The sequence below is a fragment of the Oryctolagus cuniculus genome, chromosome 20, assembly GCF_051225735.1.
Source record: "Oryctolagus cuniculus isolate XC-2025 breed Fujian yellow rabbit chromosome 20, ASM5122573v1, whole genome shotgun sequence".
Classification (NCBI taxonomy): Eukaryota; Metazoa; Chordata; class Mammalia; order Lagomorpha; family Leporidae; genus Oryctolagus; species Oryctolagus cuniculus.
The window spans coordinates 31814848-31825107 of record NC_142886.1 but is presented as its reverse complement, the minus strand read 5'-3'; the positions used below and the strand labels follow the sequence as shown (position 1 = coordinate 31825107).

Here is a 10260-nt window from a genome sequence, read left to right as displayed (position 1 = left end):
GGCGCCGGCCACCATGTATTCTTGATAGGAGTTTGAGGAGCACTGTCAGTGATGAAACACTGAAGTCACCCAGGACAGAGGTTGACAAACTTCATCCTGCCCGGTCGTCTTGTCTACCTGGCCACTGAGTGCCCTGACATGAGAGACAGATCCTGGGCTTTCTGTCCACTCCCGCTGGTCCTCTGTAGGCCATTTCCTCAGACTTCGTCCCACCCTCCAAGGTTGCTCCTTCCAAATCCATGAGAAATGGATGAGCAAACGCAAGCACCTGATGGGGGAGCATCTCCAGTCGCAGGTAACTCAGGAATGGGCCCCTGGGGTGGGGGTGCATCTGCTCTCTAAAGTGCTCCTGACGTGTCATGCATTTCTTTTTTTTTTTTTTTTTTATTGAAAGGTATACTTTTTCAAAGATTTATTTATTTGAAAGAGTTACAGGGAAACAGAGAGAGAGATCTTTTAGCTACTTGTTCACTCCCCAGACGGCTGCAACAGCCTTGGCTAGGCCAGGCCAAAGCCAGAGCCAGGAACTTCTTCCAGGTCTCCCATATGGATGCAGGAGCCCAAGGACTTGGGCCATCTTCTGCTGCTTTCCCAGGCACATGAGCAGGGAGCTGGATTAGAAGTGGAGGAGCCATATGGGATGCCGACATTGCAAGTGTTGCTGTCAGAAGCTTAACCCATTACACCACAAACAGTTTGCATTTCTTTTACGAGTGAGGTTGGCCATCTTTTGTGCACCAGGAGTTAGTTATCTGCACTTGTTTTTCTGCTGCTAATCATGTTCTCTGCTCACTTTTCCCATTAATTAATCTTTATTGATTTCTGTGAGCTTTAATGGCTTCAGGAAATTCATCTCTTGCTGCAAAATGAAGTGCAGCTGTTTTCCCAGTTTCCATTGGCTTTTCCACCTTGACCACCATGGGTTCCATCATGCATACGTTTTTGTTATGTGGTCAGATATATCAGTCTTTTCCTTCATAGATTCAGGGACCTAAGTGATCCTTTAGTCTTCTTAAATGTATGTTTCCAACACACAAAGAAAGGGTGTCTTAGAAATTAGGAAAACTGGCTGGTGCCACAGCTCACTAGTCCTCCGCCTGCAGCACCGGCACCCTAGGTTCTAGTCCCGGTTGGGGCGCCAGATTCTGTCCCGGTTGCTCCTCTTCCAGTCCAGCTCTCTGCTGTGGCCCGGGAGTGCAGTGGAGGATGGCCCAAGTGCTTGGGCCCTGCACCCCATGGGAGACCAGGAGGAAGCACCTGGCTCCTGGCTTCGGATCGGCGCAGCGCGCCAGCCGTAGCAGCCATTTAGGGTGTGAACCAACAGAAGGAAGACCTTTCTCTCTGTCTCTCTCCCTCTCTCTCTCTCTCTCTCTCTCTCTCACTGTCTAACTCTGCCTGTCCAAAAGAAAAAAAAAGAAAAAGAAAACTGATCAGGGCTGGACATGGTGCCCTGAGTCAGCTAGTAAGGGAGTTGCTCCAAACTAATATTCTTTAAATAATCATTTACATTCGCTTTAGAAAGCAGATTGAAAGATGGCGGAAGAAGACACTGGAAAGACCCGGGGGCCCCCTACCCAGGAAAGGAGCAGACTCCTTGGCCCGCAGAGGCATCCCAACCGCACACTCACATGCACCTTTCAGCCACACTCCCTGATGGGAATTGCTGTCGGCGCAGCTTTCTCATCTAGGGGTATCTCCAGGGTTATTTGCTAGTCCCTGTCCGGGGGCTTCCCACTCCTCCAGGCTGACTGCTCTGATGATTAATGAGAACAGAAGCTGCCTTCCCCCGTGGGTCAGACGCAGGAAGCTGGTTCATCCCCAGGAAGGCTGGCAAGGGCTGGCAGTGGTTTTGGAGGAAGAAAGCAAGCTTGATACGAGGACCATGAAAGGAAACAGCTGGGTGTGGTGAGGAACTGGCTTCCTCATCTCCGTGGGAGCAGCAAAGAGGGTTCTGAAAGACGGAGCCACATGTAACCCCCTGCCTGTCTGCAGTGGCTAAAGCGCTTGGTGTGTGTTAACCAGCCCTGAGCTAGAAGAACCACTGTCATTTTTAACTGAAATTTTTTCAAGGTTATTTATGTATTTATTTGAAAGGTAAAGCATCATAGTGGGAGGGAGAGACAAAGAGAGACAGAGAATCTTCTATCTGCTGGTGCTCTCCCCAAATGGCTGTGATGGCCAGCGCTGGGCCAGGTTGAAGCCAGGAGCCCAGAACACCATTGGGTCTCCCATGTGGGTGGCAGGGGCCGAAGTACCTGGGCCTACTTCCACAGCTTTCCCAGGTGCATTAACAGGGAGCTGGATTGGCATAAACCAATTTGCCACAACGTGGCCCCAAAATTGCACCTTTTTATAAACATTGTACTGTTCCTTGCATTTTTCTTGTAATATAGTTGGAAATCTTACATCAGCACGTAGCAGGATTTCTCATTCCTTTGTTGAACATAGTACCTAGCTCCTTGGATATAGCATAATTTATGTAGCCATCTTTTTGAGGGGCATGCATTTCCTGTATTTTGCTATTACAAACAGGGCTGTAAGGTGATGGCCCAAGTAGTTGGGTCCCTGTCCCCATGTAGGAGATCTGGTTTCACTAGCCCAGTTGTTGTGAGCTTTTGGGGGGTGATCCACCAGATGGAAGCTCTCTCTGTCCCTCTCTAAATATTTTTGTATAAACATATATATCTGTCCCTCTCCTTTGCAAATAAAGTGGAAATAAATAAAAATTTCAAAACAGAAAGCAATCATGGCTCTAAAATCCCTACACTATTCATGCCCAATGAGGCCACACTGCCCTCCAAGGGATGAAGATGGGCTCTTGTCAGGAGCAAAGACATATTTTTCTCTTTACTTATAATGCACAGATATGCATATAGCACCTAAGCAAACATACAGTATATCTGAGATACCAACATTTCCTGGGGGTGAGACAGTAGTAATTAGGGAAAAAAGTATCTGTTGCTCTTTCAGATAAAATATAGCAATCTTTTTAAAAGGGGGGGTGGAAAGATAGGGGCCTGCACTGTGGTGTAGCGGATAAAGACACCACCTACAGTGCTGGCAACCCATATGGATGCTGGTTCGATTTCTGGCTGCTCTACTTCCAATCCAGTTCTCTGCTATGGCCTGGGAAAGCAATAGAAGATGGCCCAAGTCCTTGGGCTCCTGCACGCCTGTTGGAGACCCAGAGGAAGCTCCTGGCTCTAAGCTTGGGCTTGGCACAGCTCCAGCCATTGCAGCAATCTGAGGAGTGAACCAGCAGATGGAAGACCTCTCTCTTTTCCTCTCCTTCTCTCTCTCTGTGTAACTCTGACTTTCAAATAACGAAAGAAAGAAAAAATTAAAAGGGAAATTAAAATTTTTGTAAAAAAGGGGGTACTACTTTGTATAAAATGTAGAGGAGTGGTTATATGTATTTTAATATGCCAAATTATCACATAAAAGACAAGGATGTGAGATGAGTGAGTTGGTGCGCTCAGAGGGGAAGCAACCAGGTTACAGCAGGACACAGATGGAAGATAAACTCCCAGCCGTATACCTTGAACCATGTGTGTGTGTCATCTATTCAAACTTTAAATTAAAAATTTAAAGTTAGAATTTATACTTCTTGGTTCATCTTCTTTAACCAGCAGTGCTAGCAAAATTAGTACATCACCAGCTGAAAGATTCTCTCATTTGTTGGGTTTAAGGACCTGGTAGAATAGCCTGACCACCGTTGTGCATTCCTACAACTTAGAAGTGAGGTTTTATCACCTTGGGATTTTCCATATCACCTCCATAACTGAAAGAAGGCTTTATGCTGAACTTAAAAATGGAATTTCCCTGAAATTTTCATTTCTCTGCTTAAACACACAGTTAATTCCCATAGCTTCATGTTGATTATCCACATTGTGGTTTACCCAATGACTTTCCATACCTCCCACAGTAATTTTCTTTGGGTAAAGAGTCATTACCTGATTTGGTGAATATTCTAAGACCAAATACTTTCTCCAAATATTCCTACATTTAATTTTTTTTAAAGATTTATTTATTTATTTATTTAGTTGAAAGTCAGAGTTACACAGAGAGAGAAGGAGAGGCAGAGAGAAAGAGGCGCTTTCCATCCACTGGTTCACTCCCCAGGTGGCTGCAACAGCCAAAGCTGCGCTGTTCCAAAGCCAGGAGCCAGGAGCTTCTTCTAGGTTTCCCACATGGGGGGGCCCAAGAATCTGGGCCATCTTCAACTGCTTTTACCAGGCCAGAGCAGAGAGCTGGATTGGAAGTGAGCAGCCAGGACTTGAACTGGTGCCCATATGGGATGCTGGCACTGCAGGCGGCGGCCTTAGTGACTGTGCCACAGCAACGGCCCCAAAGATTCCTACCTTTAATGACTCACTCTCTGCATGGGGAATCCAAAGCCAACAAGAAGCTCTTTACATAATCGATTTTCTGGACACCTTCCCCTTTCTGTCATTAAAGTTGCCACCCAGTTGGCTGATTCTCTCCACTCTTCTGAAGCTTTGTTTAAGCTCTGGTCTAAATTTAGTCCCCGGGTTGCCATCAACAGTCATTAAATGACTGTTGACCATGGATCGACTCATGAGCTCAGCACTTGATGTTCGTGACTGTGACTCTTGATTGTGATGTATGATTTAGTCAAAGCTCCTGTCGAGGCATTTTGGTGATGGGTAACTCATATACATTTGTGGGCTCCAAACCATACAGGATCACTGACACTCTTTTCATAGGAAGTAGGAGCCCTGTGAGTATGGTGGCATGTACACAGCTGTTGACAGTCAATCTGGTGACAGCACTCTGCTGGTATTGTTCTGCCACCTTGAATTCATCAGTATTCAATCTTTTAGTATTTGCAGGTTGATCTTCAAAAGTAATTCAGCACTGCTTCCCTGACTTTGGTAGATGGACACAGACCTACCTCTGGACTATGCGGCCCAGTCATCAGTGCAGATGCAATCAGTGGATCTGGGGGTAAAGGATAGGATGTGGCCCTTCCTGCTGAGGCTTTGGCATTCATGGGGGTTGAAGTGGGTTAGAAGCATGAGGCTAATACCAGGGAGGCTCATGGTGGGTGTAGAAGTGGCAGCTGACCTTCTGAAAGACTCTTTTGGGTAAAAGACTCGGTCCCCCAAGTCTGCTGCAGGCAAATGTAGTCTGTCCCTGTCGGAGGGGTTGAAATGTAGGGTTCAACATCAGGGGGCTGGGATTCTTGTTTTCCAGACTGAACAGGTGCCAGCTTAAAACCATTTCACTTTCTTCCCAAAGTCCTTGTTTAATAGCTTCGCTGATCTTCAAACCCTAGAGATTATCAAATTGTAATATCAGAATTTTAAATTTTAATTAATGTTTTCATTTTATTTGAAAGGCAAGGAAAGAGACGGAGACATACAGGGAAAGGAATAGATCTTCTGTCTGCTGCCTCAATCCCCAAATGTCCACAGCAGCCAAGGCTGGGCCAAGCCAAAGCCAGGAGCCTGCAACTCAACTGGGTCATCCACAGGGGTAGCAGAGACCCAAATACGTGAGCCACTACCTGCTGACTCTCAGGGTCTGCATTAGCAGGAAGCAGAGTCAGAAGCCGAGCTGGACCCCCAGCCAAGGCATCCTGACATGGAATACAGGCATCCCAAGCAGTATCCTAACCATTGTGTCAAATGCTCATCCCAGTAAGATTTTTAAAAGACGATTTTTATCAAACTACTTTTGGTTGTCATTTCACCTCCTGGAGAAAAACAGCTAGTTGTACACTTAGCAGCTGGAAGTCTTCCATTCCTCTGATGCTTATGAAAACGTGTTTGGATTTCCAAACTGAAGTAGAATAAAGCAAAACTGTGCAATTTGATCTTTTAGATTTATTCAGGATGTGATGAAAAGAGAATTTACTGTTAGAGTGTGGGATAGGTCTCAGTGTCATACAACAAAAAGCAGGATAAGCAGAGGGCTTCAAGGACCCAACTCGGGCCCAGCCAATGGAAATGAAGCAGGGTTTCTCATCACCATTTAATGTTCGGACCTTTGGGCCCACCCCTTAGCCAGGGGAGGGCAGAGCATTTGATTGATAGCCTCACTATAACTGTGTGAGTTTAGGGGACGAAAAGAGAATCAGTAGAGCTACAGACCGAAGAAAGAGAAAGGGCATCTTGGGGCCGGCGCTGTGGCATAGCAGGTAAGGCTGCCGCCTGCAGTACCAGCATTCCATGTGGGCGCCGGTTCAAGTCCTGGCTGCTCCAGTTCCCATCCAGCTCTCTGCAGTGGTCTGGGAAAGCAGTACAAGTCCTTGGGCCCCTGCAGCTGCATGGGAGACCTAGAGGAAGCTCCTGGCTTCTGATCTGCACAGCTCTGGCTGTTGTGGCCAATTGGGGAGTGAACCAGCGAATGGAAGACCTCTCTCTCTCTCTCTTTCTCTCTCTGCCTCTCATTCTCTCTCTGTGTAACTCTGACTTTCAAGTAAATAAATAAATCTTTAAAAAGGAAGGGGGAAATCTGAGCAGGGAAAAATGCATAGGTTCCATTACAAACACCATTTTTACTTCATGCTCTTCTACCGTGTAATCCAGAGACGTGGCGATACTCATGTAAGAACCAGAATACCCACTGTCTTAAGTCAGAGGTTCAGGTATTTCCCTGGAGGAGCTGAAGAACAGTCACTGAGACACCCACTTGTAAATGCAGAACCAGATATAAACAGGGAGAATTGAACACAACTCCCAAATGACATAAGTGATCCCGAACCTGAGCTAGGATCTCTTCGTGATGGTCTAGATGGGAGAGTCTGTTACAGTGATTCTCAGCTGGTCCAGACTGTGGTGCTGTTGTTTTGTTTTCTTTTTTTTTTTTTTTTTTTTTTTTTTGAGTTCACCCTCTAATGGCCGCCACCGCCAGCGCACTGCGGCCGGCGCACCGCGCTGATCCAATGGCAGGAGCCAGGTGCTTTTCCTGGTCTCCCATGGGGTGCAGGGCCCAAGCACTTGGGCCATCCTCCACTGCACTCCTGGGCCACAGCAGAGAGCTGGCCTGGAAGAGGGGCAACCGGGACAGAATCCGGTGCCTCGACCGGGACTAGAACCCGGGGTGCCGGCGCCGCAAGGCGGAGGATTAGCCTATCGAGCCACGGCGCCAGCCCTGTTGTTTTGTTTTTAAGGATTTATTTTATTTATTTGAAAGACAGAGTTACAGAGAGAGGTAGAGACAGAGAGGTTTTCCATCCACTGGTTCACTCCCAAGATGGCCACAATGGCTGGAGCTGAGCCAATCCAAAGCCAGAAGCCAGGAGCTTATTCCAGGCCTCCCATGTGGGTGCAGGGGCCCAAGGACGTGGGCCATCTTCTACTGCTTTCCCAGGCCATAGCCGAGAGCTGGATCGGAAGAGGAGCAGCCGGGACTAGAACTGGCGCCCCTATGGGATGCTGGCGCTTCAGACCAGGGCTTTAACCAGCTGTGCCACAGCACTGGCTCCTTGTTTTGTTTTTTAATTCAAGGACCACCATATAATAGTTGTCCTGGTTTTATATATTCAATGTCCACATGCATTTGCCCAGCCCTTGCAATTACTCTGACTTCCACCAGGGGACCTCAGCGCATATGAATGTAATCACACCATTTAGTGGTTTGATGATGTGGCCTCTAGAAATTCACTTAATTTTTGAATCCATTACTAATGTAAGGATGGACTATGAATAACTGCCTTGGAGACAGCAAAGAGATAAAAGGGTACCATAGGCTCTAGGATGCGTGGATCTAATTGCAGCTCTGCCTCCGTATATGTTGGCTGTGATGCCAGCGCATGGTAAACTTCAAGGTAAAATAATGGGCACAATAATAACCAATGCCCTGCACTGCCCACCTCCAAGTTTCTATGAGAATTCATAAAGAAGCTCCTTCATCCTGTCTGAACTGCTGTCTCAAGTCCCTGTCCGGAATTCTCCTCCCTGTCTCACCCTCCTAACAAACCACTAATGCTGCAGCTCTGTTTCTGCGGGCACAGACTGATAATCCCAAACTGTGGACTATGAACAGATGACTCTGCACATCAACTTAGTGGGAGCAGGAATCAGCAGCTTCTTGCTCAACAGTTAACAACAGTGGATATTAAGCACTCATTCACGGATAAGTAGATCGCACTGTCCCCAATTTTTTGTTCCTTGTCTCCTATGAAAATCCTCCAAGTAAAACAAAAAGCCCAGTCCACACGTCCAAAGCAACTGGCATGTGACTGATGGAACTACTGAATACTTTAAATGTGACTGGTCCAGGCTGAGACTTGTGTTCAGCATGAAATTCATACCCGTTTTCAAAGACTTAACATGAAGAATAAATGCAGATTGTCATTTTAGTCTATTCTAGCTGCTAAAACAAAGTTCTGGAAGCTGAATAGTTTGTAAACAGCAGAAATTTATTTCTCACAGTTCTGGGGGCTGAGAAATCCAAGATCCAGCTTCCAGCATAGTCATTGTCTGGTGAGGGCCTCCTTCTGGTTCACGGATGACGCCTTCTCTTGCTGTCTTCACCTGGAAGCAGGGCTCTCTCTGGGGTGTCTTTTATAAAAGCACTAATCCCATTCATGAGGGCACCCCATGGCCTACTTACTGCCGCAATACTTACTTCTTCTTCTTATTTTTTTTTTTTTTTTTTTGACAGGCGGAGTTAGACAGTGAGAGAAGAGAGGCAGAGAGAAAGGTCTTTCTTCGTTGGTTTACCCCCAAATGGCAGCGCGCTGGTCCGAAGCCAGGAGCCAGGTGCTTCCTCCTGGTCTCCCATGCGGGTGCAGGGCCCAAGCACTTGGGCCATCCTCCACTGCCTTCCTGGGCCACAGAAGAGAGCTGGACTGGAAGAAGAGCAACTGGGACAGAATCCAGAGCCCCAACTGGGACTAGAACCCGGTGTGCCGGCGCCACAGGTGGAGGATTAGCCTAGTGAGCTGCGGCACCGGCCCCCAATACTTACTTCTAATACTACCACCTCCACAGTTAGGTTTCAACATAAACATTTTGGGGAGACATAAATATTCAAAACACAGCAAACACTTTCATTAATAATTTTTTATATATCAGGTTAAGTAAAATACATTATTAAAATTAATGGGGCTACTAGAAATTACTGATAATGTGTGTGGTCCACACTATGCTTCTATTGGACAGTACCAGTCTAGATATCTGAGTTATAAGTTTATGTCCTGCAGTGCAGTTCCATGAATCAAACACAGGTAGTCTTGAGACAAGAAGTTTCAGAGAACCCTTGGTCTTAGCTATTCCAGTCCTTGGGCACAACCCTAAAGACACACACACACACAGGGTTTTCTTTGTCTCTCATTTTGAACCCGAGGCTTTTGCTACATATGCTCCCAAATCCTCAGTCAAGCCAAGAAGCTGCGAAGCCTGATGCCCCTCATCATATTCATTGGAGCAGGACTTACTGGAGCTGCACTCTTCGTCACGTGTCTGGCATTGTTCACTCAGACATCAATTAGGGCAGGAAGAATAACCCTGACCCTGGGAAAAAGTAGATCCCGATGATCAATGCAAATTCTTCTCAGTGAATGTGGTTTGCAGCAAACTGAAGAAAGAAGCTCTAGACTCTAAAAGAAATGCTCACTATAAAGCAGCTTAGCATGAAGGCCTTCCAGAAGCCATCCGGACAATTTTCCACTTAACCAGGAAGTATTTCTCCTCTAATTGTGTGAGATCATGTTGATTTACTAGAATTTATTACACTGATTAATAACTACGTGAAACTTGAAAAAAGAAAAGAAACATACAAAGGAACCTGTATATGTTTTTGCCGTCTTATTTATGGCACGCAGACAAAAGCTGGAAACAACCTAAATGCTCATCAAAAGGGGACTGGATGATAAACAATAGAACACCCCTATATGAGACATGCACAGCCATTAAAAAGAGAAGGTATTTTCCCAACAAATCACCTGACTCACTCAAAGTACTAGCACAGTCCAGTGTTGTGACAGAGCAGGTGACATCAATGCCTGTGACGCCACATTCCACATTGGAGCACCAGGTTTGAGTCCCGGCTGCTCTGCTTCTGATCCGGCTCCCCACTAATGTTCCCCAGGAAAACAGCAGCAGATGACCCAAGTACTTGGGCCCTTGAGCCCACACAGGAGATCCAGATAGAGTTTTTGGCTGTTGGCTTCAGCCTGGCCAGCCCTGACCATCACGGACATTTGGGAAATGAACCAGCAGATGGAATATCTCTTTGAATTTGTCTCTGCCTCCCCAGTAAATAAATAAATATTTTTAAACTACCAAC

At 46.4% G+C, this 10260-nt stretch overlaps 1 pseudogene; it reads left to right on the top strand.

Moving 5' to 3' along the window:
• The first annotated feature begins 246 nt into the window (after positions 1-246).
• Positions 247-9603, top strand: LOC149120127 (cytochrome c oxidase subunit FA4 pseudogene; annotated as a pseudogene).
• Positions 9604-10260: the final 657 nt, after the last annotated feature.